At 40.3% G+C, this 23,822-nt stretch overlaps 1 protein-coding gene across 1 annotated transcript in view; it reads left to right on the forward strand.

The window, feature by feature from the left end:
- Positions 1-23,822, forward strand: part of SLC9A9 (solute carrier family 9 member A9) — a 670,517-nt gene that overhangs the window by 347,844 nt on the left and 298,851 nt on the right. The window lies entirely within an intron of this gene.

Consider the following 23,822-nt stretch of genomic DNA (forward strand, 5'->3'; position numbering starts at 1 on the left):
ATTTCATTAGTAAAGGAAGAAAGTAAGCTTACGACTTCATTATGAGTTGGGTTTTTATAGATTTTTTTTCCCCTCCAGGATAACCATTAACAATTCTCTTGGTAAGCAAAAATATAGTTATAATAGCCTCTCCCTCCTGAGAGAAGTGGGATAGAGACTGTCAGTCTTGAAGATGAAAGGCCCGGAGTCAGTAATAATTCACGGTCACTTACGTCTAAAAACATTATAAAGCATGTGAGATTGGGTAGTTACAGAAAGAGAAGGAAATGAAGAAGAATAAGGGAGCGATGTTTGGTCTTTAACTGGGTGCTTCTGCTTCCAAGCAAACTCAACTGCTGATTGTCACACAAGCAGAATGTGTCTCCCATATGCCAAGAACACATCTGTTTGGCTATTTGCGTGTGAACACGCATCGATTCCTTCTACAAACATTTGCTGCACAGCAACTCTGTGCTAAGAGCTCTGCTAGGTATTAGGGATACAAGGACAGAAAGTATACAGTCCTGCCTCCAAGAGGTTCATTATCAAGTCAGTCGATCAGGATAAAGATGTGTAACAAACAATTCACTACCAGGAGCGTGATAACTACTGTCACAGAAATGTCTGGTATAGGACGTTTGGGGAGCACTTGGTTGGGCATCCTCCTATTGTTACGTTTGGGAATGTCAGAGGAAGGATTCCAGAGGTGATACCTTTTCTGAAGCTTAAGATGAAAATAGAAGTTAATTAGATAAAGCTTTTTGGGATCTAGTGGGGCCAGGGAGTAGCAGGAAAGGCGTTTTTAGGCCAAGGGAGGAGCTTGGACAAAGTCTGTAAATAGCTCAGTGTAGTTCAGTTAGTAAGGCTGAAGCTGGTGGGATTCAATGAGGGATGAGACCAGAAATACATCCAGAGGCTGTCTTATGAAAGTACTTATATGTACCTTTTGAGGGAGTTTAGACTTTACCCTAAAGGTAATGTGGAGTCACTGAAGTGCCTTATGCAAAGTAATCTTAAGATGATTGCATTTCCATTTTAGAAATAATACTCTGGCAGACATGAGGAGACTGGATCGATGGTATTGCTATCAGTTAGTTTTTGCTGTATAACAAGCAACCACACAACCCAGTGGCATCCAATAATAAACACTATTTATAACACATCTGCAGGGTTCAGCTGTTCTGGGCTGGGCTGGATTGAATGGTTCTGCTTCTCCCAGCGGGGCTCACTAGGGTCTGTGGGTTTGGCTGGGGCACCTTAGCCAGTGCCATGCGTCTCTCACTCTTCTCCTGGCAAAAGAGCAAGGTCAAGTGTTCAAGTCCATTCTCAGCCTCTGCTTGCATCATATCTTTTAAACATTCTATTGGCCAAAGAAAACCGTATGGCTGAGTCCAGAGTCAAGAGGCCAGACAGGCCACCCACCCACAGGGGAAGAGCACTACAAAATTACCTGGCAAGGAGCATGGATGTAGGGAATGAGGAAGAATTTGGACCAAATGATGCTGTCTACCCCAAAATGCAAATGGCCGTAGAGAGTCCCCTGTAATAAGCCCAGTGATGCTGAGGATATGTGATGTGATGTTGGGGCAGTGGGAGTGGGGGAAGCAAAAGTGACATCTAAACAAAACCTGTAATTGGCCAGGAGTTGCTAAACAGAAATTCTTGAGGGCTTACGTTAAAGAAATCCAAAATGGCTACTGCTTTCATCCCTTTCTCTCTGTTGTGTTCCAACCTCAGCTGGACCTGACCTTCCTCCCATCTTCCCAGAGACTCTGTAAGGTCACCCTTTTCCTCTCTCCATCATCTCAATACCTCAGAGGAATCACAAGACATAATTTAAAGACATTTTAAGCACCCGTGATGAATATATTAAAAAAAGGAACCGAGAAACCTCCAATATATAGTCTTCTGGGATTGTTTTAATTGTGGGGACTCTTACCATTCTCTAGGGTTTAAAAGGAAATGTCTTGGGTTGGTTTTTCCTGACCTTGTTTGGTTCTCTGAGGATTTGTATTCTGGGAAGCTGAACCCTATTTAGGGACTTGCACATTTAAGTCCTGCTATCTAGACTGCTCAGCAGAACTTCCAAGATAACACGTCTCATGGCGAGACAGCAGCCCAGCACTTAGGGGAGAGAGAAGCCCAAGTTAGCGCCCCACAGCCTTCTGCTGTCCCTCTGAATGGCTTGACAAGCACTGCCTAATGGGTTACCAGCTTCCATTTTTACAGAACTCTTCTTTAAGGAGGGAGATTTTTTTTCTACATGTTTGTTCTTTAGCATCTAGATAATTGCACCCCCTTCCCAGTTTCCCCCATTGCCTTTTTTCCCTCGTGCCTGGTTAAGAGCTCAGCTGCTAACCAAAAGGTCAGCAGTTTGAATCCACCAGTCACTCCTTGGAAACCCTATGGAGCAGTTCTACTCTGTCCTGTAGGGTTGCTTTGAGTTGGAATCGACGGCAATGGGTTGGTTCAGAGTAGAAGCTTAATGAGTGCTAATTCCCTTCCCTTCTTGTCCTTTTCCCCACTCTTTTTCTATCAAAATCTGTCATTACCTACTTTTTTTCTCTCATAATATGTGTTTACATTGAATGTATGCATATGTATACATATATACACATACCCCACACTTTAGTATAGAGTCTGCGGTTACCATTTTGAAAGAAATAAGATTGAGCCTTTTAATTAACTTCACAGATGAGAGGTCCTCAGCCATGTCTGCACCTGTGTAACAAGCAAAGTTCACACTCCATGTGCGAAACCAATTACAAACTGTAGACAAAAAAAACGAGGCACATAATATAGAGGTTGCCACTGTTTCCTCTCTGAAAGTGGAAAAGGTTGGGAAAGTATCACGTAATGTCACATGCTTAAAACCAAAAAACCCCCTGCCGTCGAATCGATTTCCACTCATAGTGACACTATAGGACAGAGTAGAACTGCCTGCATAGGGTATCCAAGGCTGTAAATCTTTACAGAAACAGACTGCCACATCTTTCTCCCACGGAGCAGCTGGTGGGTTCAAACTGACAACCTCTCAGCAGACCAGCACTTAACCACTGTGCCACCAGGGCTCCTTGTCACGTGGTTACAGAACGTAATATCTGCATCTGCATCTCCACACATTGTGTTCGTACTGTCAGCTAGAGAGGTGGCAGTTACAAAGCCTCTTTACCTTTGTTCCCAGAACTGATTAATGGGAGTATAGGAAGTCAATTAGTGAAGTCCAGGGAAAATCCATGTAAGTCAACTTTATGTTATAAAATCCAATGGTAATATGACTTATGAAGGAATTTTATTCATGGACTGCGTCTGTACCAGCTAATCAGATACATCTACATCTGGATACAAAGGCTCTTGAGAATTATATATCCTTTATAGCTTCAAGAATTAGAGTGCCTTTTTTAAATTGCACTTACACTTTAAAATATGTTTTGCAACTGATGGTGCCTCTCTAGACGTAGGTAAATTATTTTTTACTCCAATCTGTGGAAGAAAAAAAAAAGGCACGTGATATCACTGTGTATTAGGCAGAATGCGGCATAATGGGGACTCTCTGATGCTGTCAGCCCCCAAGCAGATTTATACTTTGAAAGCAAAAAATTCTATTAAAAAATATATGAACGTATGCACAATCTCTTTGGACTGAAGAGTATGCACATGTAGTCCTAGAGACAGATACTGCAAGCCTTTCCTTTCACCCTAGAAACAGGAGAGCTGCTAGGGATACTCAAGATGGAAATAAGGGATCAGCACACAGCCTCACCCTGAACTATACAGAAGACTGCCTGTGGCTCCCATGAACCCAGTCCTACAAACCCCAGCCTGCCCCCCACCTCCTTACCCCCTCATACCCTCACCTCCAGGTAGACCTAGGAACTTGTCATCAGGGCCAAACTCCAGGGTGTTTCCATCAGCTGTCTTTACCTTGCCTGAGGTTGACTTGCAAAACTAATTCTTTCTATATTATCCCTTATTTTGACTGCAATTTCTTCTCTTCTCACAGTCCCCACTTTAAAATTATTTCCAACAGCTACAATGAGTATATGCTAATAATGTAAATAATTAACATTTATTGTGCATTAACATGGATGAAGTACTTATCTCATTTACTTTCTACTTACCTTTCTACCTAAGAGTGGCTCTTCTTATTATTGCTGATTATCTTCATCCATTTATTCATTGAACAAATATTTTTTGAGAGCCTACTTTATGCCTGACACTGTTCAAGGTGCTGGGTACACAACAGTGAATAAAAAAGCATTTCTGGTAGTGGGACTTTATAGTAATCAAGATAAAGAAGCAAAATGTATAGTGTGTTCATGGTAAGTCATAAAGCTAATAGTAAAACAGGGAAGGGAGTTAGGAAGTATACAGAGGCAGGGTTGCAATTTTAGATGGGGTGGCCATGGAAGGCCTGGATGAGACAGCAACATCTGAAGAGAGCAAAAGAGGGAACTATGTAGACATCTGGGGCAGAGCTTTCCAGAAATTGAGAACAATAAATACAAAGATCATCTGGGGCAGGACAACCAGTGTAGCTGAGGTGGAACGAACCAGCAGAGAATATGAAAGACAATATAAACGCAGTGACAAAGGACAGGTCATGAGGACCCGAGAGAAGCAGGAAAATACTGGAGGCTTCTAAGTAGAGGCATTACATAATATAACTTAAGTTTTGAAAGAATGGAGGTGCTATTTATTAGCTGAGGAAGAATGCAGGGGGAGCAAATTTTAGGGACAATTAGGAACTCAGTATTGTTATGTTTGGGGTGTGTATTAGTCAAGCAACTGGAGCTGTTCAGTAGCCAATTAGACATAGGATTCTAGAGTTCAGGAAAGAGGTCTAGGCTAGAAATATAATTTGGGGAGTCGTTAGTGTAGAGATGATATCAAAAACATGAGACCAAATGAAATCACAGAAGAAGTGATGGAAAAGAAGTTCAAAAACCAAGCTCTGGGAAAATTCAATGTTAAGAGACCAAGAACCATTGCACAGCAGATTATTGTAAGTGTGCAATTACAATAAGTTGTACACCTATAAAAAGTTGAATTGGCAAAAGTTATGTGATGGATATATTTACCACACACACACACAAAAGTAGCTGCTGAGGCTGCTTATGTACAACCAAACACCTCATGGGATTTAGTTCCTTGGTTTGGAGGTTTAGAGTCATGGTTTCATGGGATGTTCCAGTTAATTGGCCTAATAATGTGTTTAGTGACTCTGTTCTACCTCCTGGTTCCTGGCATCTTAAAAGCCTGCAAGCAGCCATCCAAAGCACAACAATTGGTCTGTTTTTGCCAGCAGCAGCGGAGAAAGAAGGAGAGTCAGGAATGGGAGGAGGAAATGGAATGCGTGGCTAACCATAAACAAGTGCCTTTAACCCCTGAAACTATTGCCCTGAGATAATCTTTAAACCTTAAACCAAAAATATCCCCTGAAGTCATTTTAAAACCAATAGTTTAGCTTAACTAGTAAAAATAATGTCTGCCTTGAGCATTAAGCTCTTTAAAGAACTACCTATATGGGATCAAATTGACAACAGTAACTTCAAACATTAGACAGGAACCTTAGAGGGCAGTGAGTTTGTTAATGAGGAGGAACAACTCAGAAAAGGAAGATGAGAACGTTTGCACAACTCAAAGAATGTAATCAATGTTACTATACGTGTGGAAAATGTTGAATTGTGTATGTTTTGCTGTGTATATTCTCAACAACAACAACAAAATAAATAAAATTAAAAAAAAAAAAAAAAAGAACGAGAGAGGGAGGGAGAGAGAGAGAGAGATCAAAAACCAGCAAAGGAGACTGAAAAGTAGTAACCAGTAGGTAAAAGGAAAACCACGAAAGTATGGTATCCTGGAAGTCAAGTAAAGAATGGGTCTCAAATAGAGTGATAAATTGGTGTCAAATGCTGCTGAAAGCTCAAGTACGATGGGGAACATAAATATTGATGACATTTTGGTAGAGGGGTAAGGTAAAGCCTGATTGTAATGAGTTCAACAGAGAATGGGAGGAAAGAAAATGGAGATAGTCTTTCAAAGGAGTTTTGCTGTGAAGGGAGAAGAGAAATGAGGCAACAGGTGGTAGAGAAGTGGGGGTCACGAGAAAAATATTTTTAAAGTGGGAGAAATAATAACTGCTTTTGTATGCTGATTGGAGCCCTGGTGGCTTAGTGGTTAAGAGCTTGGCTGCTAACCAAAAGGCTGGCAGTTCAAATCCACCAACTGATCCTTGGAAACCCTTTGGGGCAGTTCTACTCTGTCCTGTAGGGTTGCTATGAGTCGGAATCAACTCTATGGCAACGGATCTGCTTTTTTTTTTTTTTTTTTTTTAATGCTGATCAGAAATGTACAGTAAAGAAAAGATGGTGGGGTTAGTAGGATTGCCATGGCTTGTAGGTGGCAGAGGCAAATTTCTAACTTAGATTTTCTGACTTTGTGTCAAACTATATTGCCTCTTATTAAATGTTAACCGATTAGTAGGCAGGGTAGTAGCAATTGTGGGGTTAACATCATTTGTTCAGTAAACCATGGATGGATGGCTATCTGTATTATACTTTCAGCTTATTATTGGTCATTTATCTTATATTGGATTCCATCATCTGTGAAAATCTACCAATTTCAGCAGCATTTTAATTTTTTACTAAAATATACGTTCACATGGACTTAGACATTTTCATGCATTTGCTTTTGAAAAAGCAGATTCTTTGTCTAGCACTTAAGGGCAGACGACATCTTCATTACAGCACATTCTTTCCAGATGTTTATTTTATTTCCATTCTCCCCAGATGATATTTTTAGTGTGTATCACCATTGAATGGAAAAGCAGCAATGCAATTCCAAATTTAAATTTCCAATAAAAAAAAAAAGATAATGGGAGCCAGATTGGATGTGCTTTGCATGACTATGTAAGAAAAGGATCTTGAATGTGGGCGAGGCAAGATGATGGGATGGAAAGAGCACTTGACTGAGGGTCCAGAAAGCTAGATTTTGTCCCTATCTCTAGTACTAACGGTGGGGCCTTACATAAGTAATTTAACATCTGTGAGCCTCAGTTTCTTCATCTGCAAAATGAACAGCTGAACGAAATGACTAGTTTTTAAAGACCATGATCTAGACTTACTATTCCATGACTTTACATAGAGCACAAGATCCGCATCGGGTTCCTCCTTCCAAGACTAGTGTTAGGCAGGGATCACTTTCTTGCAGACTGCAATGACAGGAGGGATCAGTGTTTGCTGTTGACCTTGAGGCTTGGTTACTGGAAAGACCTTTTGAATAAATTGTCAAATCAAATCTAAGGATGAGTCGGTAAAAAAACCAAAGTGCCTGCTTCACACTGGAGTGAAAAAGCTCACAATGAGGCTGGATGATTCTCCCTGGAAAATTCTCTGCTCCTAAGTGAGTGGCTGAAACAGTATTTTCTAAGCAGACTGCAGCCTCAGGGAGAAAGGACAGAGCTTGTAATGATACTTAGCCTGTCAGGATCTGACTGAAGGGCTTTCCAACTTCTCAATTCAAGCACAGAATGAGTGTGGATTAAGCGCTATAGTGATTACATGGCAGACACCATGCTAGACACCAAGGAGACAAAGGCAAGTAAGGCATGGCTCTGCCCAGTATAGCAGGGACACACACACACACACACACATGCTTGTGCACATGCATGCATGCACACGCACACAGAAATAACAACCCCATGTGGCAAATGTTAACGTAGAGGGAGGCACACCATGTCAGGGAACCGGAGAACTGAATTACTTACCAAAGGCAGAGTGTTCACGGGAAGCTGATTTGGGGGTTGGGTGTTTTGGAGTTGAGTGGTACAACAGTTAAGCACTCGGCTGCTAGCAAAAAGGCTGACTCCACTGGAGAAAGACCTGGTGATCTGCTCCCATAAAGATTACAGCCTAGGAACCCCTATGGGACAGTTCTACTCTGTCACATGAGGTCGCTATGAGTCGTAATCAACTCCATGGCAGCTAACAACGAGAACAACACAAGGATAATTAGCAGATTATTATGTATAAAAAGTGAGCGATGAAAGCAAAGAGTAGAGTATGCAAAATCATAGAATTAAGAAAGAGCTTGATAAGTCTCAGAACCAAAGCAGCAGCTCAGGGTGACTGGGCCCGGGTTGCCTGGGAAAGTAGGTAAGGGTGTGTTAGGGCCCTGGTATAGGCTGAGGAGAAGTGAAGGTATGCATGCAGAAGCCAGCTGAGAATTAAGGGTGGAGAGGTAAGCTCCAGTAGATCTTTAAGTGTTTCACTGTGCTCCGTCTAAGAGAACTGTATCCTAGTAGACTAACAATCGCTTAGGGCTTTTAGGCATTGGGGTGATGATAATCAGATTACAAAGGTAACGGTGGTAGCATCATTGAGAAAAGACTGGGGAAGGATCCTCTGGAATTAGTAATATTCTTGTCTCTAACAGTGGTTTTAAGGGATAGTTATTGCCCTCCATGACATCAATCTCAATGTTTAGGATTATTCCATCTGCTTTTCTGTACTTGCCTTTAATAAACTACTTACACATCCAACATCTAAGTTTCTCTTAGCTTTCTGTAGCTCTAGATAATTTTTTGTCCCATCTACTCTCTTAGGAGGAGCCCTGGTGGTATAGCGATTAAGCATTTGGCTGCTAACCGAAAGGGTGGCAGTTGGAACCCACCAGCCGCTCCACGGGAGAAAGACGTGGCAGTGTGCTTGCCTAAAGATTACAGCCTTGGAAACCCTATGGGATAGTTCTACTCTGTCACATTGGGTGGCTATGAGTCAGAATGGACTTGACAGCAAGGGGTTTGGTTTTGGTTAATTTCTTAGGCTTTTGTAGTCTCTATGAAAAGTGTGTGGAAATTTACCATTTGGTTTTCCCTTGAATTTAGGAGTGCGATAATAAATAAATAAATTACAACCATTAACATTCCAAGATCAAAAACAAAGAAGGGAAACAATATATGCTAATTAATGGTTTTATTTAATTCTGATATGATGCATTAATTTAAATTTAATGAGTCAGGTGCATAAGGCAAATGTCTAGGGTAATCCTGAGATATTGAAAGCAAGATCAAGCACAATTCCATTACTCGTGTGAGTTTCCCGCAGTGTGTCTGTGCCTTACTGATTGGCATTACAGTGGTTTTTGATTATGATTTTGTGCACTTCTTTTCTCCGTCACTTTTAACAAAAGCAGGCACGTTCCATCCCAGTTACCTATTCCGAGGCACAGTGGAGAGAGAATGTCGCGGGCAACAATGCCCCTGCCTCCCTGGCTTCTGACAAGTAAGATCAAAGATACCTTCATAAAGCATAGAATTGCCCTTCTTCTTCTTTTTTATTTTTTTTTTTTTTACTCTAATTACATTTCTTTTGTCAAGATTTCTACGACTTTTCTTCTTCCCTTCATTCAAAGTACTTTAAAAATATCATTCTAAAAGGGCTGGATTTATAAATGATGGCAAGGTATTTAAATTTCTCCTTAGCTAAGCTGGTGATTCTTCTCAATGAAACTCATTATATTATATAAAGGACATTTAGTAGTTCAGCTAATGAGTGTTCCCTTTAAAATGCTAATGAGAGTGGAGCTCGCACATCATGGCAAGAACAAACTGTATGTTCAGTGTCTAGAAAGAATTATTGTCTATGAAGTCCTAGTTAAGAACTTTACTCCACACCCAACTTACATTATAGCAGTGAGCCACAGATGACCATTCTGTACCTTCAGTGGGGGTACCTCCGTATGCTAGGGACTAGGGGGAAATAAAGATAAGTAACACATGAAGGAGCCCTGGTGGTGCAGTGGTTAAAGCATTCAACTTTTAACCAAAAGGTGGCCGGTTCAAAACCACCAGTAGCTCAATGAGAAAAAGATGTGGCAGTCTGCTTCTATAAAAATTTACAGCCTTGGAAACTCTATGGGGTCACTATGAGTTAGAATCGACTCCACAGCAGTGGGTTTGGGTTTTGGTTAAGGGATGAACTGTGCTTCCCGTTGAAATTTTTTCATGTAATGTTTTTTTCTTCGCCAAAGCTAGAGCTGGACTACAACTTCTCAATCAAATCTGTTTTACTCTCTTATCCACATGTCTGTGTTTGTTTATCATAGTATATAATTGCTGTTGAGAATTTTAAGTCATAAAGTCAAAGAAATTCAGAGCTAGGTGGCACTATAAAGATAAACTTCTAAACCCACAACTTTATTGAGGAAACTGAATCCCAAGGAAGTTCATTGACTTACTTGGAAGTGGAAAGCCAGTTCTCTAACCCACGGGCTAACCTGGACATGGACCAGGGCTCAAGGCATGTCCACAACAAGCTAAAAATACAGTTTCCACCTCTAAAAGCAACAGTCAGTATATTAGTTATCTGTTTTTGTATAGGAGCCCTGGCGGTGCAATGATTAAGAGCTGGGCTGCTAACCAAAAGGTTGGCAGTTCGAATCCCCCAGCCACTTGTTGGAAACCCTGTGAGGCAGTTCTGCTCAGTTCTACTCTGTCCAATAGGGTCACTATGAGTCGTAACTGACTCGACGGCACATAGCAACAACAACAACAATTCTGTAAAGCAAATTACCCATAACTAGTAATAAAATAATGAGGTTTTCTTGTTTCACCCAGTTTCTGTGACAGGGAACCTAGAAGTATCAGCTTAACTGGGTGGTTCTGGCTCAGGGTCTCTCATGAGGTTATGGTCAAGCTGTTGGCCATGGCTTCAGTCTCTGAAGACTTGGGCTGCAGGATCTGCTTCCAAGATGGCTCACTCACACGGCTGTTGGCAGAAGGCCTCAACTCATCATAGATGTCCTTCCTCAAAGGGCTGCTTGGGTGCCCTCTTGACATGGAAGCTGACTTACCCCAAAGCCAGTGAATCCAGACAGAAAGAACAAGAAGAAAGAAGCAATGCCTGTTATTGACTGGTCTTTGAAGTCACACACTGTCCCTTGTGCCATATTCTGTTTGTTAGAGGCAAGTCACTAAGATGAGTCCACATTCAGTGGGAGGGGAATCAAGCTGCACCTCTTGAAGGAAGGAGTATAACTTTTTTGGAAGTAATTCTTTGATAATGGTTTCAGTTTCTTTCATGGTTAAATACTTAGGTTTTTTACTTCTTCAATCAATTCTGGCTATATATACTTTCCTTATAAATCATCTATTATATATAGATTTTTTAATTTTTTAAATAATAACAATTGTTGAACACTATATTGTGTCAGTTCCTATAAATATATGTTTTACATAAATTATTCCAATTAATATTCACCAAAAAAAATCCATGAGGTAAATAATATTATTAGTCAGGTTTTACAAGCCTTAGAGAAGTTAAGGAATGTGCCCAAGGTCATACAAAGAATGGAGTTGTGCATCAGAACCCAGTATTATGTTTTAACATCTTTTTCATATCTCTGATTATAGAGCTTTTCTTGCAAGAAATAATGTGTATGCATTTTTAACTTTTTTTAATTTATGAAACTTGCTGGAACTTTGCATATTGATCATTTTAAGAAACAGCACTTGGATGTATTTCCTCATTCTGCTACTGTTTTCTATTCTCTAATTTATTCTCCTTTTATCACTACACTAATCCCTTTTTCTTCCTCTCTTTGGGCTTCTTTTCTTCTTCCCAGTCCCCTTTAATGGACGATAAGGAATCCAAGCAAACTGTGTCCCTGCTGATCACCACTTCCTCCTTTTGTTCTTTCCTTTTCTCAGCTTTAATACCGACCTGGGAAGGTCTTACTAGGTAAAGCCAAGAATGTCTTCTTTTTTCACCAAAGCACTGGTGCTATCTCACCTTCTATACTATTCTCCTCTTTATCTTGTGTCAAATATTTTCATTCCGTTTTGCCACTGTGTCATTCTCTTCCTTCAGGATTCATCAGTCTTTCCTGTGGCAAAGAGTAATTGGGTATGGTTATTGCTGTTGTTGGGTTTTTTTCTGCTTCTTCGTCACCATTATAACAGACTCGTATCAGAGTTACCTGTCAACCCTGTCTATCTCTATCCAATAGGCAACACCTTCTTTATAACCCATATTAATTCACCTTTAAATTTCTTTCCAAAAAGATTCCAAATCCTTCTCTTAATTTTTGTCTTTCTTGTCTTCCAAAACCCAAAGAAAGTATATTTATCTCTTTCTGGCATTTTCTAAAATTTAATTTTCTTTATTATGTTTTCCCCAAAATTATGGCTTTATATTCTTTTCAGTAGTTATGTAGATGACTCTTCCTTTCTTCTTTCTTTCTCTCTCTCTCTTTGTCTTTTTCTCTGTCTTCCTGTCTTCCTATTTCTTTCACGTTTAGAAAACCAAAATTGCCAACATTAATGCTTGGATATCAACATATAAATATATATAATCCGTGTCCGTCTATGTATGAGTCTGATTCAGTGTATAATGGAAGACCTTATCTGAATAAGATTTAAGAGATCAGCTGGCCTGGTCCCTGCTTTGATGACATTCAAGACAGATGGTTGCACAGTATTACCTTAAAATTTCTGAGGATGGCAGTGGTATAACTCCCTTTAATAGCGTATTATAGTTTTATCACCCTGCTTGATAGGTGCAAGTATGAAGGGCTTCAGTCTCATAATGGCATTTTGGGATGATAAATGGAAATTACTATAATTTTTCTACCCATTTAAATGAAATTTTACGGTACGGCACAGAAAACAGCAAGGCTAAATATGTGTGCCCAAGTATGTGTTTGCTAAAGAATTTTGCTGAATTTAAGGATACCATATCCTTGATGGCTTTGAAAAATGCAGCAAATGGATTTAATAAAATGTTAAGTCTTTGCACAATTCCTTCAGAAGAGAAATTGAATTGCTTCTGGAGGCAAGCTCAAAAATCCAAAGAATCTCATCAGTGGAGATATGATATAGAACTCTGAATAGAGTGCCTGAGGAGGAAATCTAATAAGTGAAAATAAGAATTTAGTTTTAGGAAAGTCCCTTAATGCAATTGTTCTGGGTTGCACTGTAAAGAACTTGATAGGAGTCAGCAGTGACCAATCTGTTCTTGAGGGAGAAGAACGCTTTAACAGCGAACATCCAAGAAACAAACTATTTCTGATGAATTTTTCAGTTGGTTGCAAGTTGTAATATTACTATGCTTTAAAACATATTTCTTTTCCCTTTGTGTACCCTTCCTTGCTCCATTCAAATTAAATTTTCAAGGGCAAACTAGAGGGGTACAAATACCTAAGCAAAAATAAAGGAATTCTTCTATTGGGAAAGAATGTCTAATCTTCTTTCCTTAGTCATTGTCAGTAACTGAATTTATAAAACTGTTCTCTTACCCCAGAGATCTGTGAAAACATGGTTACTGGAAATCACATCTGCAGAAAGTGTTATACTGGGTTTCCAAGACGATGACTTCATACCCCAGCACTCGGCTCATCCTCTGACTTGCTTTTCCTTTCTAAAAGTTGCTGCTCTGATGGTAGTATGGGAGCCTACAGCATAAAGGCAAGGTGGAAGTTCTCTTGACCAATTAGAAATAGACAGAGAGAGGGATTCAGAGCTAGCACATGGTACATGAGCTGGTAGAGTTTCAGGATCCCAAGTTCTGACTTAGAACAGATCATGGCATAGCAGTTTCTGGATAGTTAACATGAAGTTCTGTGAGCTGCCCTCTGGGTCTTCCATAGTGCCACAAGAGAAATTATGTCTTACCTTTTTATATCCTCATGCAGGTGTTCTCAAATGGTGGTCTGAAGGCTGGCGTCATAGTGATTCGTTTTTATAATACAGCCCGTACTCATTTCTGGCATAAAATAATAATTTACACCGCCCTCTTAGGAAGAACATCATCATTCTTCCCATTCATGCCAGTTTATTGTTTGGTTCTTGACTTGCTTTATAGTACCAAGTTGGGGCAGGTGGTCTACAGGAGTCTTTTGTTTCATCCAAGTATATTAAAGACTGAAAGAGTTTGGGACCATCTATCCTTCTGGGGAAAGTATTCTGATTTTAAGGAAACATTTCTTCCTTATTTGGCACTACTGAATGTTTAATGTAATGGCTGGCTAATGCTAGGATTCAGATATACTGGCCTGTGGAATTAAAAAAAACATCGCCTTCGAGTTGATTCCAACTCACAGAGACCCTATAGTGCAGAGTAGAACTGCCCCATAGAGTTTCCAATGAGCGCCTGGTGAATTCGAACTGCGACCTTTTGGTTAGCAGCCATAGCACTTAACCCCTATGCCATAAAGCAATGATATTCTTTAAGAGACTTCCCTAGTCAGCACAACTGGACTAAACCAAAAGCTAAGAAGTTTCCTGAATACAACCAAACACTTTGAGGGACAGAGTAGCAGGGGCGGGTGTCTGGAGACCATGCTTTCAGGGGACATATAGGTCAATTGGCATAATAAAGTTTATTAAGAAAATGTTTTGCATCCCACTTTGGTGAGTGGCGTCTGGGGTCTTAAAAGCTAGCGAGCGGCTGTCTAAGATGCATCAATTGGTCCCAACCCACCTGGAGTAAAGGGAAATGAAAAACACCAAAGACACAAGGAAAATATTAGCCCAAGAGACAGAAGGGCCACATAAACCAGAGACTCCTTCAGCCTGAAACCAGAAGAACTAGATGGTGCCTGGCTACCACCAATGACCACCCTGACAGGGAACACAACAGAGATTCCCTGACAAAGCAGGAGAAAAGTGGGGTGCAGAACTCAAATTCTAGTACAAAGACGAGACTTAATGGTTTGACTGAAACTGGAGGGACCCTGGAAGACATGGCCCCCAGTCTCTCTGTTGGCCCAGAGCTGAAACCATTCCCGAGGCCAACTCTTCAGGCAAAGATTAGACTGGACTATGGGACATAAGGTGATGCTCGTGAGGAGTGTGCTTCTTAGCTCAAGTAGGTACATGAGACTAAATGGGCAGCTCCTGACAAGAGGTGAGATGAGAAGGCAGAGAGGGTCAGTAGCTGGTTGAATTGACACGGGAAATCCGGGGTGGAAAGGAGGAGTGTGCTATCACAGTATAGGGAGAGCAGCTAGGGTCACATAGCAGTGTCTGTATAAATTTTTGTAAGAGAAATTGACTTGAATTGTAAACTTTCATTTAAAGCACAATTTAAAAAAAAAAAAAAAGAGTCTTATCTAAGTTCTGGGCAGAATACTGTTTAGTAAAGACTCCAGAATGTTCCAGGCACTAAGACAGGTATCTAGTTCTAGCTCCTATTTGTCTTAGGCCTGGGCAACCCAAAGGAAGGAACTTGAATTTTATCTATAATTGGGATTCAGGCATGTAGTGAAATATGTGGGTGAGGAAGAGGTTAATAAGTTAATGAAGGAAATCAAGCACAGAGAGGGGTAACTAAACCCTTAAGAGGAAAATTCCTATAAATGGGGAGGGAGTCTGGCAAGGCCTGTTCTTTTGTGGTACACTGTGAGAATAGACTTGGTCATCCCAACCCATCTGCTGCTGCATGCCCATACTCTGAGGTAACTCTGAGCACTACTTGGTAACACTGAGGGGAAGGGGGAGAGATTGTTTCATGAGGAACACAAGTGACTGTGCTGGAGCCCTCCCTCTTCCAGTAATGCTGGTCAGTAAACTTTAAAAGAATTTGAACGGATGCCCAAGTAACTCTCCTAAGGGATGATCTCAAAAAGAACTGGGCACAAGAAAATGAAGTACTCTGCCACTGGTTGGAGAGAGATAAGTGGCAGACACCAGGAGGCAGGCAGATAGGGAGCTTCAGGTAGCAGCAGAAGAAATAGCAGGTGCCCCCAAAAGTGAAGCAATCCTCAACTTGCAGGCAGCAGTCAGCTGCAGTGTTAGCAACAGTGGAGAGAAGGGTCAGCAGTTTGGAATGAAGCAATGGTAGGTTGGTGCCAGGCAGCATCAACATGGTTGAACAGAGCAACAACATGGCAACCAGAGCAGTTACCTAGTGGATGGCTTTAACAAACAGAAATTTATTCTCTCACAATCTAGGAGGCCAGAAGTCCAAATTTGGGGCACCAGCTCCAGGGGAAGTCTTTCTCTCTCTGTTGGCTCTGGAAGAAGGTCCTTGTCATCAATCTTCCCCTGGTCTAGGAGCTTCTTAGCCCAGGGACCCTGGGTCCAAAGGGTGCACTCCGCCCCCTAATCTTCTTTCTTGGTGGTATGAGGTCCCTCTCCTCTCTGCCCAATTCTCTCTTTTATATCTCAAGAGATTGACTCAAGATACAACCTAATCCTATAGATTGAGTCCTACCTCATTAACATAACTGCCTCTAATCCTTCCTCATTAACATCATAGAGGTTAGGATTTGCAACACATAGGATAATCATACCAGATCATAAAATGGAGGACAGCCACACAATACTGGGAATCATAGCCTAGCCAAGTTGACACACATCTTTGGGGGATACAATTCAATCCATAACAGATGGTAAACTCTAGGCTCTGATAATAGGTGCAATCTCTGCTGTCTCCTCTTGGAAGCTTCCAGAGCAGTTGTTCTCAACCCTAGCTACAAGTTAGAATCATGTGAAGAGCTTTACAAATCCTAGATGTCTGGGCACCACATTCAGGAGTTCTCATTTATTTAGCCTGGGAGGGACCCTGGGCTGCAGTATTTTTTTTTTAATTCCTTGCGGAATTGAGAATCTAGGAAGATACTGGATGGGGAAGGGCAGAAGTCCTGTCATTTGGCAGGTGGGGGGTTTTGATACAAGCAGATGAGAGCCAGACTGCCCCACATGATTTGGGGTGCTGGTTCTCAAACCAGGCTGCACACTGGAATCACCTGGTGAGTTTTAAAAGTCTTAATGCCTGCACACCTCCCCCAGAGATTCTGATTTACTTGGAATGGGGAGCAGCCTGGAGAGCAGGATTATTTAGAGTGCCCCACATGGGTCTAATGGGCAGCAACATTTGAGAACCACTGGCTAGGGGACATTAAGGTCACTCATAATGTTCCCCTCTGGGATTGCCAGAAATATTTAAGAGAAGAGGAAACTATGGGAAGGATTTTTATATTCTAAGTGAGTAGGTGGAGACTTAGAGCCATCAAGATTTAGATGTTTGTATAAATACATTTATATTCACAGTCTAAGATGTTTCAGAGACATTACCCAAATAAGTATTTCCACAGTTCTTAGATCTTGTAAAGGAGACGCACTACCAACCAAAAGGAGCAATTGACAGACCCCTTACGGGGTGACTTGCTCACCTGCCTGAAGCTCACAAATGAAAGTTTCACTTTCAGATTCCCGATTCATTGTAATAATCACAATAGATAAAACTGTTACACCACATAGAAAATGGGAACCAATTAGAAATGAATTGTTTAAGGGTATCTACTTTCACCTCTTCACTCTTTAACTTGATAAAATACAGATTTGATTAATATTGATCAAATAGTAATAGCTGCCAGTCTCTGTCCAAGGTAGTTTAGTGAAATTTAGTATGTTTAATCCTTATGCCAGTTTCTGGTAAATTAGAGATTATTAACAGCTATTTTACTGAGAAGGAAACTGGGAGGCAGAGAGAGTCAGTAATTTACCTGAAATTCACACAAGTAGATATGGGTGGGGAAATGGAATTGGAACAGACTCCCGATCTTTTCATACCTCGCCAATATGCCTTTCTTCTATTTCCAGTTAGTGAATCAAAAGTGTCCCACAGTTCAACTCTCACTTTCCAGTTTTAGTTTCATATAGTAATTTACATATGATACATTTCATGAAATATATTCAGAAAGTTGCTAAGTATAGGATCTATACTTATCTATACTATTCTATACTACGCTATAAATAATTCTAGGAAAGAGTAAATTTTGGATTCTTCAACATGCTCAAGAGCTTCATCTTAGGATAACTTATTCTAATCACCTAATTCTCCACTACACAGAGACAACATATGACTTTATATCATAAGTCATATGCAGTCTACATGCCCACATTACCATAAAGGAAATACCCAACTACTTAGTAATGTTGTTGTTGTTAGGTGCCATTGAGTCGGTTCCAACTCATAGCGACTCTATGAACAACAGAACTTAACACTGGCCGGTCCTGTACCATTCTCACAATCTTTGTTATGCTTGAGCCCATTGTTGCAGCCACTGTGTCAATCCATCTCATTGAGGGTCTTTCTCCTTTTCACTGACCCTGTACTTTACCAAGCATGATGTCCTTCCCCAAGAACTGATCTCTCCTGATAACATATCCAAAGTATGTAAGATGTAGTCTCACCATCCTTGCTTATAAAGAGCAGTCTGGTTGGACTTCTTCCAAGACAGACCTATTGGTTCTTTTGGCAGTCCATTGTATATTCGATATTCTTCACCAACACCAAAATTCAAAGGCGTCAATTCTTCTCCGGGCTTCCTTATCCATTGTCCAGCTTTCACATGCATAGGAAGCAACTGAAAACACCATGGCTTGGGTCAGGTGCACCTTAGTCCTCAAGGTGACATCTTTGCTTTTCAACACTTTAAAGAGGTGTTTTGCAGCAGATTTGCCCAGTGCAATGTGTCTTTTAATTTCTTGACTGCTGCTTCCATGGGTGTTGATTGTGGATCCAAGTAAAATAAAATCCTTGACAACTTCAATCTTTTCTACATTTATCATGATGTTGTTTATTAGTCCAGTTGTGAGGATTTTTGTTTTCTTTATGTTGAGGTGTAAGCCATACTGAAAGCTGTGGTCTTTGATCTTTATCAGTAAGTTTTCAAGTCCTCTTCACTTTCAGCAAACGAGGTTGTGTCATTTGCATATCGCTGGTTGTTAATGAGTCTTCCTCCAACCCTGATGCCACATTCTACTTCATATAGTCCACCCTCTTGGATTATTTGCTCAGCATACAGGTTGAATAGGTATGGTGAAAGGATACAACCCTGACGCACACCTTTCCTGACTTTAAGCCATGCAATAGCCCCTTGTTCTGTCTGAACAACTGCCTCTTGATCTATGTACAGGTTCCTCATGAGCACAATTAAGTGTCCCGGAATTCCCGTTCTCCGCAATGTTATCCATAATTTGTTATGATCCACACAGTCAAATGCCTTAGCATAGTCAATAAAACACATGTAAACAACCACAACTACCACGGCCTCCACCAGACTGAGTCCAGTACAACTAGATGGCACCCAGCTACCACCACTAACTGCTGTGACAGGGATCACAACAGAGGGTCCCAGACAGAACTGGAGAAAAATGTAGAACAAAATTCTAACTCACAAAAAAAGACCAGACTTACTAGCCTGACAGAGACTGGAGAAACCCTGAGAGTATGGCACCCGGACACCCTTTTAGCTCAGTAATGAAGTCACTCCCCAGGCTCACCATTCAGCCAAAGATTAGACAGCCCTATAAAACAAAACGAGACTAATGGGGCACATCAGTCCAGGGACAAGGACTAGAAGACAGGAGGGGACAGGAAAGCTGGTAATAGGGAACCCAAGGTTGAGAAGGGACAGTGTTGACATGTCGTGGGGTTGTTAACCATTGTCATAAAACAATATGTGTACTAAATGTTTATTGAGAAACTATTTGTTCTATAAACTTTCATCTAAAGTACAATAAAAAAATTTAAAAAAACACAGGTGAACATCTTTCTGGTATTCTCTGCTTTCATCCAGGATCCATCTGCCGTCAGCAATGATATCCCTGGCTCCACATCCTCTTCTGAATCTGGCCTGAATTTCTGGCAGTTCCCTGTCAATATACTGCTGTAGCTGCTTTTGAATGATCTTCAGCAGAATTTTACTTGTGTGTGATATTAATAATATTGTTTGATAATTTCTGCATTCAGTTGGATCACCGTTCTTGGAAATGGGCATAAATATGGATCTCTTCCAGTCGGTTGGCCAGGTAGCTGTCTTCCAAATTTCTTGGCATAGACGAGTGAGCACTTTCAGCACTGCATCCATTTGTTGAAACATCTCAATTGATATGCCGTCAATTCCTGGAGCCTTGTTTTCACCAATACCTTCAGTGCAGCTTGAACTTCTTCCTTCCATACCATCGGTTCCTGATCATATGCTACCTCTTGAAATGGTTGAACGTCAACCAATTCTTTTTGGTATAATGACTCTGTGTATTCTTTCCATCTTCTTTTGATGCTTCCTGTGTCGTTTAATATTTTCCTCATAGAATCCTTCAGTATTGCAACTCTAGGCTTGAATTTTTTCTTCAGTTCTTTCAGCTTGAGAAATGCCGAATGTGTTCTTCCCTTTTGGTTTTCTATCTCCAGGTCTTTGCACATGTCATTATAATACTTTACTTTGTCCTCTTGAGCTGCCTTTTGAAATCCTCTGTTCAGTTCTTTTGCTTCATCATTTCTTCCTTTTGCTTTAGCTACTCGACATTCAAGAGCAAGTTTCAGAGTCTCTTCTGACATCCATTTCAGTCTTTTCTTTCTTTCTTGTCTTTTTAATGACCTCTTGCTTTCTTCATGTATTATGTCCTTCCACAACTCTTCTTGTCTTTGGTCATTAGTGTTCAGTGTGTCAAATCTATTCTTGAGATGGTCTCTAAATTCAGGTGGGATATACTCAAGGTTGTACTTTGGCTCTCATGGACTTATTCTAATTTTCTTCAGTTTCAACTTGGACTTGCATATGAGCAATTGATGATCTGTTCCACAGTCGGCCCCTGGCCTTATTCTGACTGATGATATTAAGCTTTTCCATTGTCTCTTTCCATAGATGTAGTCAATTTGATTCCTGTGTATTCCTTCTGGCGAGATCCATGTGTATAGTTGCAGTTTATTGTTGAAAAAAGGTATTTGCAATGAGGAAGTTGTTGGTTTTGCAAAATCCTGTCACGCGATCTGCGGCATTGTTTCCAACTACCAATCCTTCTTTGTTTCCAACTTTCACATTCCAATCACCAGTAATTATCAATGCATCCTGATGCGTGTTCATTTAATTTCAGACTGCAGAAGTTGATAACAATCTTCAATTTCTTCATCTTTGGCCTTAGTGATTGGTGCCTAAATTTGAATAATAGTCGTATCAACTGGTCTTCCTTGTAGGTGTATGGATATTATCCTATCACTAATAGCGTTGTACTTTAGAATTGATCTTGAAATGTCCTTTTTGACTGTGAATGCAATGCCGTTCCCTTCTAGTTGTCATTCCCAGCATAGTAAACCATGTGATTGTCTGATTCAATATGGCCAATACCAGTCCATTTCAGCTCACTAATGCACAGGATATTGATGTTTATGCATTCTGTTTCATTTTTGATGATTTCCAATTTTCCTAGACTCGTACTTCGTACATTTCACCTTCCAATTATTAATGAATGTTTCCAGCTATTTCTTCTCATTTTGAGTTGTGCCACATCAGCAAATAAAGGTCCCGAAAGCTTGGCTCCATCCACGTCATTAAGGTCAACTCTACTCCGAGGAAGCAGCTCTTCCCTAGTTATATTTTGAGTGCCGTCCAACCTGAGGGGATCATCTTCCGGCACTATATCAGACAATGTTCCACTGCTATTCATAAGGTTTTCGCTGGCTAATTCTCTTCAGAAGTAGACTGCTGGGTCCTTCTTCCTAGTCTGTCTTAGTCTGGAAGCTCAGCTGAAACCTGTCCGCCATGGGTGACCCTGCTGCTATCTGAATACCAGTGACATAGCTTCCAGCACCACAGCAACACCCAAGCCCCCACAGTACGACAAACTGACAGACATGAGGTAATACGTGAAGAAAGTCCTGTTTCTAAAGCATATTTTAGTACTTCATTTTAAGCAAGTCACACAATGTTTTTCAAAGAGTTAAATGAAAAAAGAGTTGCTGTAATTTCATTAATAACTGGACGTGAAAATAGACCAAGTAGGTATGATTGGTAGAAAGTTTTAGGATAGAGCCTAACACCAGGTTTCTGCTTTTAACGTGCAGCTTTCTGTTCAGAAACAATACACAGTAGTGGATTTTGAGATATAGAAAGTATCCCAACTTTCATGGCAAAAACTAAAGTGAAGCTGTCTTTAAGACTTACTCCAGTCTGTATACTCCTCAATAGCTTAATTTTACTTTGACTAGACTATACATGTTATGTGCCTTCTCAGAATTTAAAGTGCTTTTAAGTGATTGATTATTTCCTGAATGTGTTTGCTTTGGCTGAGGATTATGATTTAAGTGGTCACCTATTGGAGCTAGGTTTCAGGTCTGGTTTTAAAAGAGAGCTGGTTTCATTCCTATTGTTCACCTGAACATTCTGGTGATTTATGTGATCAAAGTTACTTTTTCTATCACTTTTTTTTTTAAAGGACTCAATGTAGGAATTCTATTTAAAAAGAAGATGCTTGATTTTAAATTGTGTCAGCAGCTTCAGCTTATGTCAGAGAGCACAAATACCAAAACTCATTTTTTTAAGTTTTTTTTTTTTTTTATTTAAGCAAAATGTTAGGTGTTATCAGTAGTCTCCCAATGATTTCAGTAATACTTATAATTCAAAGAAAACCTCATGCCTAACTGAATGTGTTTATCCCAGATACATTCTTCTGGTCCCATTGCCCAGCTTCCCAACTCACTCATCAGAGTTCCCAAATGTCAAGTCAAGCAACCTCTTGGGGCGATAAAGAAACACTTAAAGCTGCCCTGCTGGTCAGCACATGGGACTCAGGGAGGTGTTAGGCCCTCAGGTCTGCCCGGGAGTCAATCTGAGCCCTGTGGACGGAAGGGTCAGAGTTTATGAATGCCCTGAAGCTCACTATGAGCCATTGGTTTGCCTCCTGACACTGCACAGCCTGCATTCCACAAGCATCATTGCCTGACCCTGGCCAGGAGCAGGTCCTGGGCTGGGGGAAACCACCTAGTGCAGTGGGTTCTGGGAGAGAGCATGAACTTGCTGGCATCAGACTTCACAGTGATCATTTTGGGAAAAAAAATATATATATATGTATATATGCACAATTTACAGTCAGTCAAACTTCATAAAATCACACTTTGCCTTTCCAGCTTTTGCCTAGGTGAAAGGAGAGATGCTTTGATTTGTGATTCTGGTGGACAGAAGTTACACATCATTTAAAATCATTTTAGAATTTGTTCCTAAATAAATCATTTTTGTATTCCTTTGAGGTCCAGATTTACCTGATTCTTGAAACATTATCATCTTTTAATTACTATGAGCAGGTCTTAAGTTCCTAATATCATCTGATAACTGAATTTTCAATGAATAAAATGTGGGCTTTTTGCCCATAAACATAAATGTTTATATAAGTGAAATCTGGCCAAGGTGATTATTACACTTACTTTTTAACCATCTAAAACTTTTAATCAGAAAAGCCTTTGCCACAGCTTTTTGAATTGTTCCCACTTGCAAGATATGGCTCAATTTATTCATAGATGCTTATGTTAGAAATTGCATTGTATTTTACACAATAGGTTAGATGGACTAAACCCAGACATTTATTGCATTACAGGATAGATCTACATTATTATTTTTTGAAAAATGTGCATAATAGCTCTTCCTAAATGTTCACCTCATTAACAAAGAAATGCCATTTCACTTTAGCTACAAAGACCTTTCCGTGACAGAAGCGCATTCGCAACAATGGTCTGCTTTGAATTCTTTTTTTCCTCTCCCCCAGACACATTTTAAAAAATATCTCTACCTCCAAATGATTCTAAGATATATGATATTTAATTTTTTTTTTTTTTGTGGGTATGTATCAGTCACACAACAAAGGTCAGCTTTGCTGTATTTTGCATATGGTGTGCTCATATAGCTGAATGCTTCTATCTGTTTAGCCTCTCTTACTGAATTTTTCCAGATTTCAATGTGTGCATCCTTTTCAAAGCAGCTTCTACAGGGCCGGAGCCATGGCTTTTGGAATTATTAACACCTGGCACAATGCCTGCCAGAAGTGGGAGAATACAAGTACTGGA

This window comes from Trichechus manatus, unplaced genomic scaffold (assembly GCF_000243295.1).
Source record: "Trichechus manatus latirostris isolate Lorelei unplaced genomic scaffold, TriManLat1.0 scaffold00132, whole genome shotgun sequence".
Taxonomy (NCBI): Eukaryota; Metazoa; Chordata; class Mammalia; order Sirenia; family Trichechidae; genus Trichechus; species Trichechus manatus.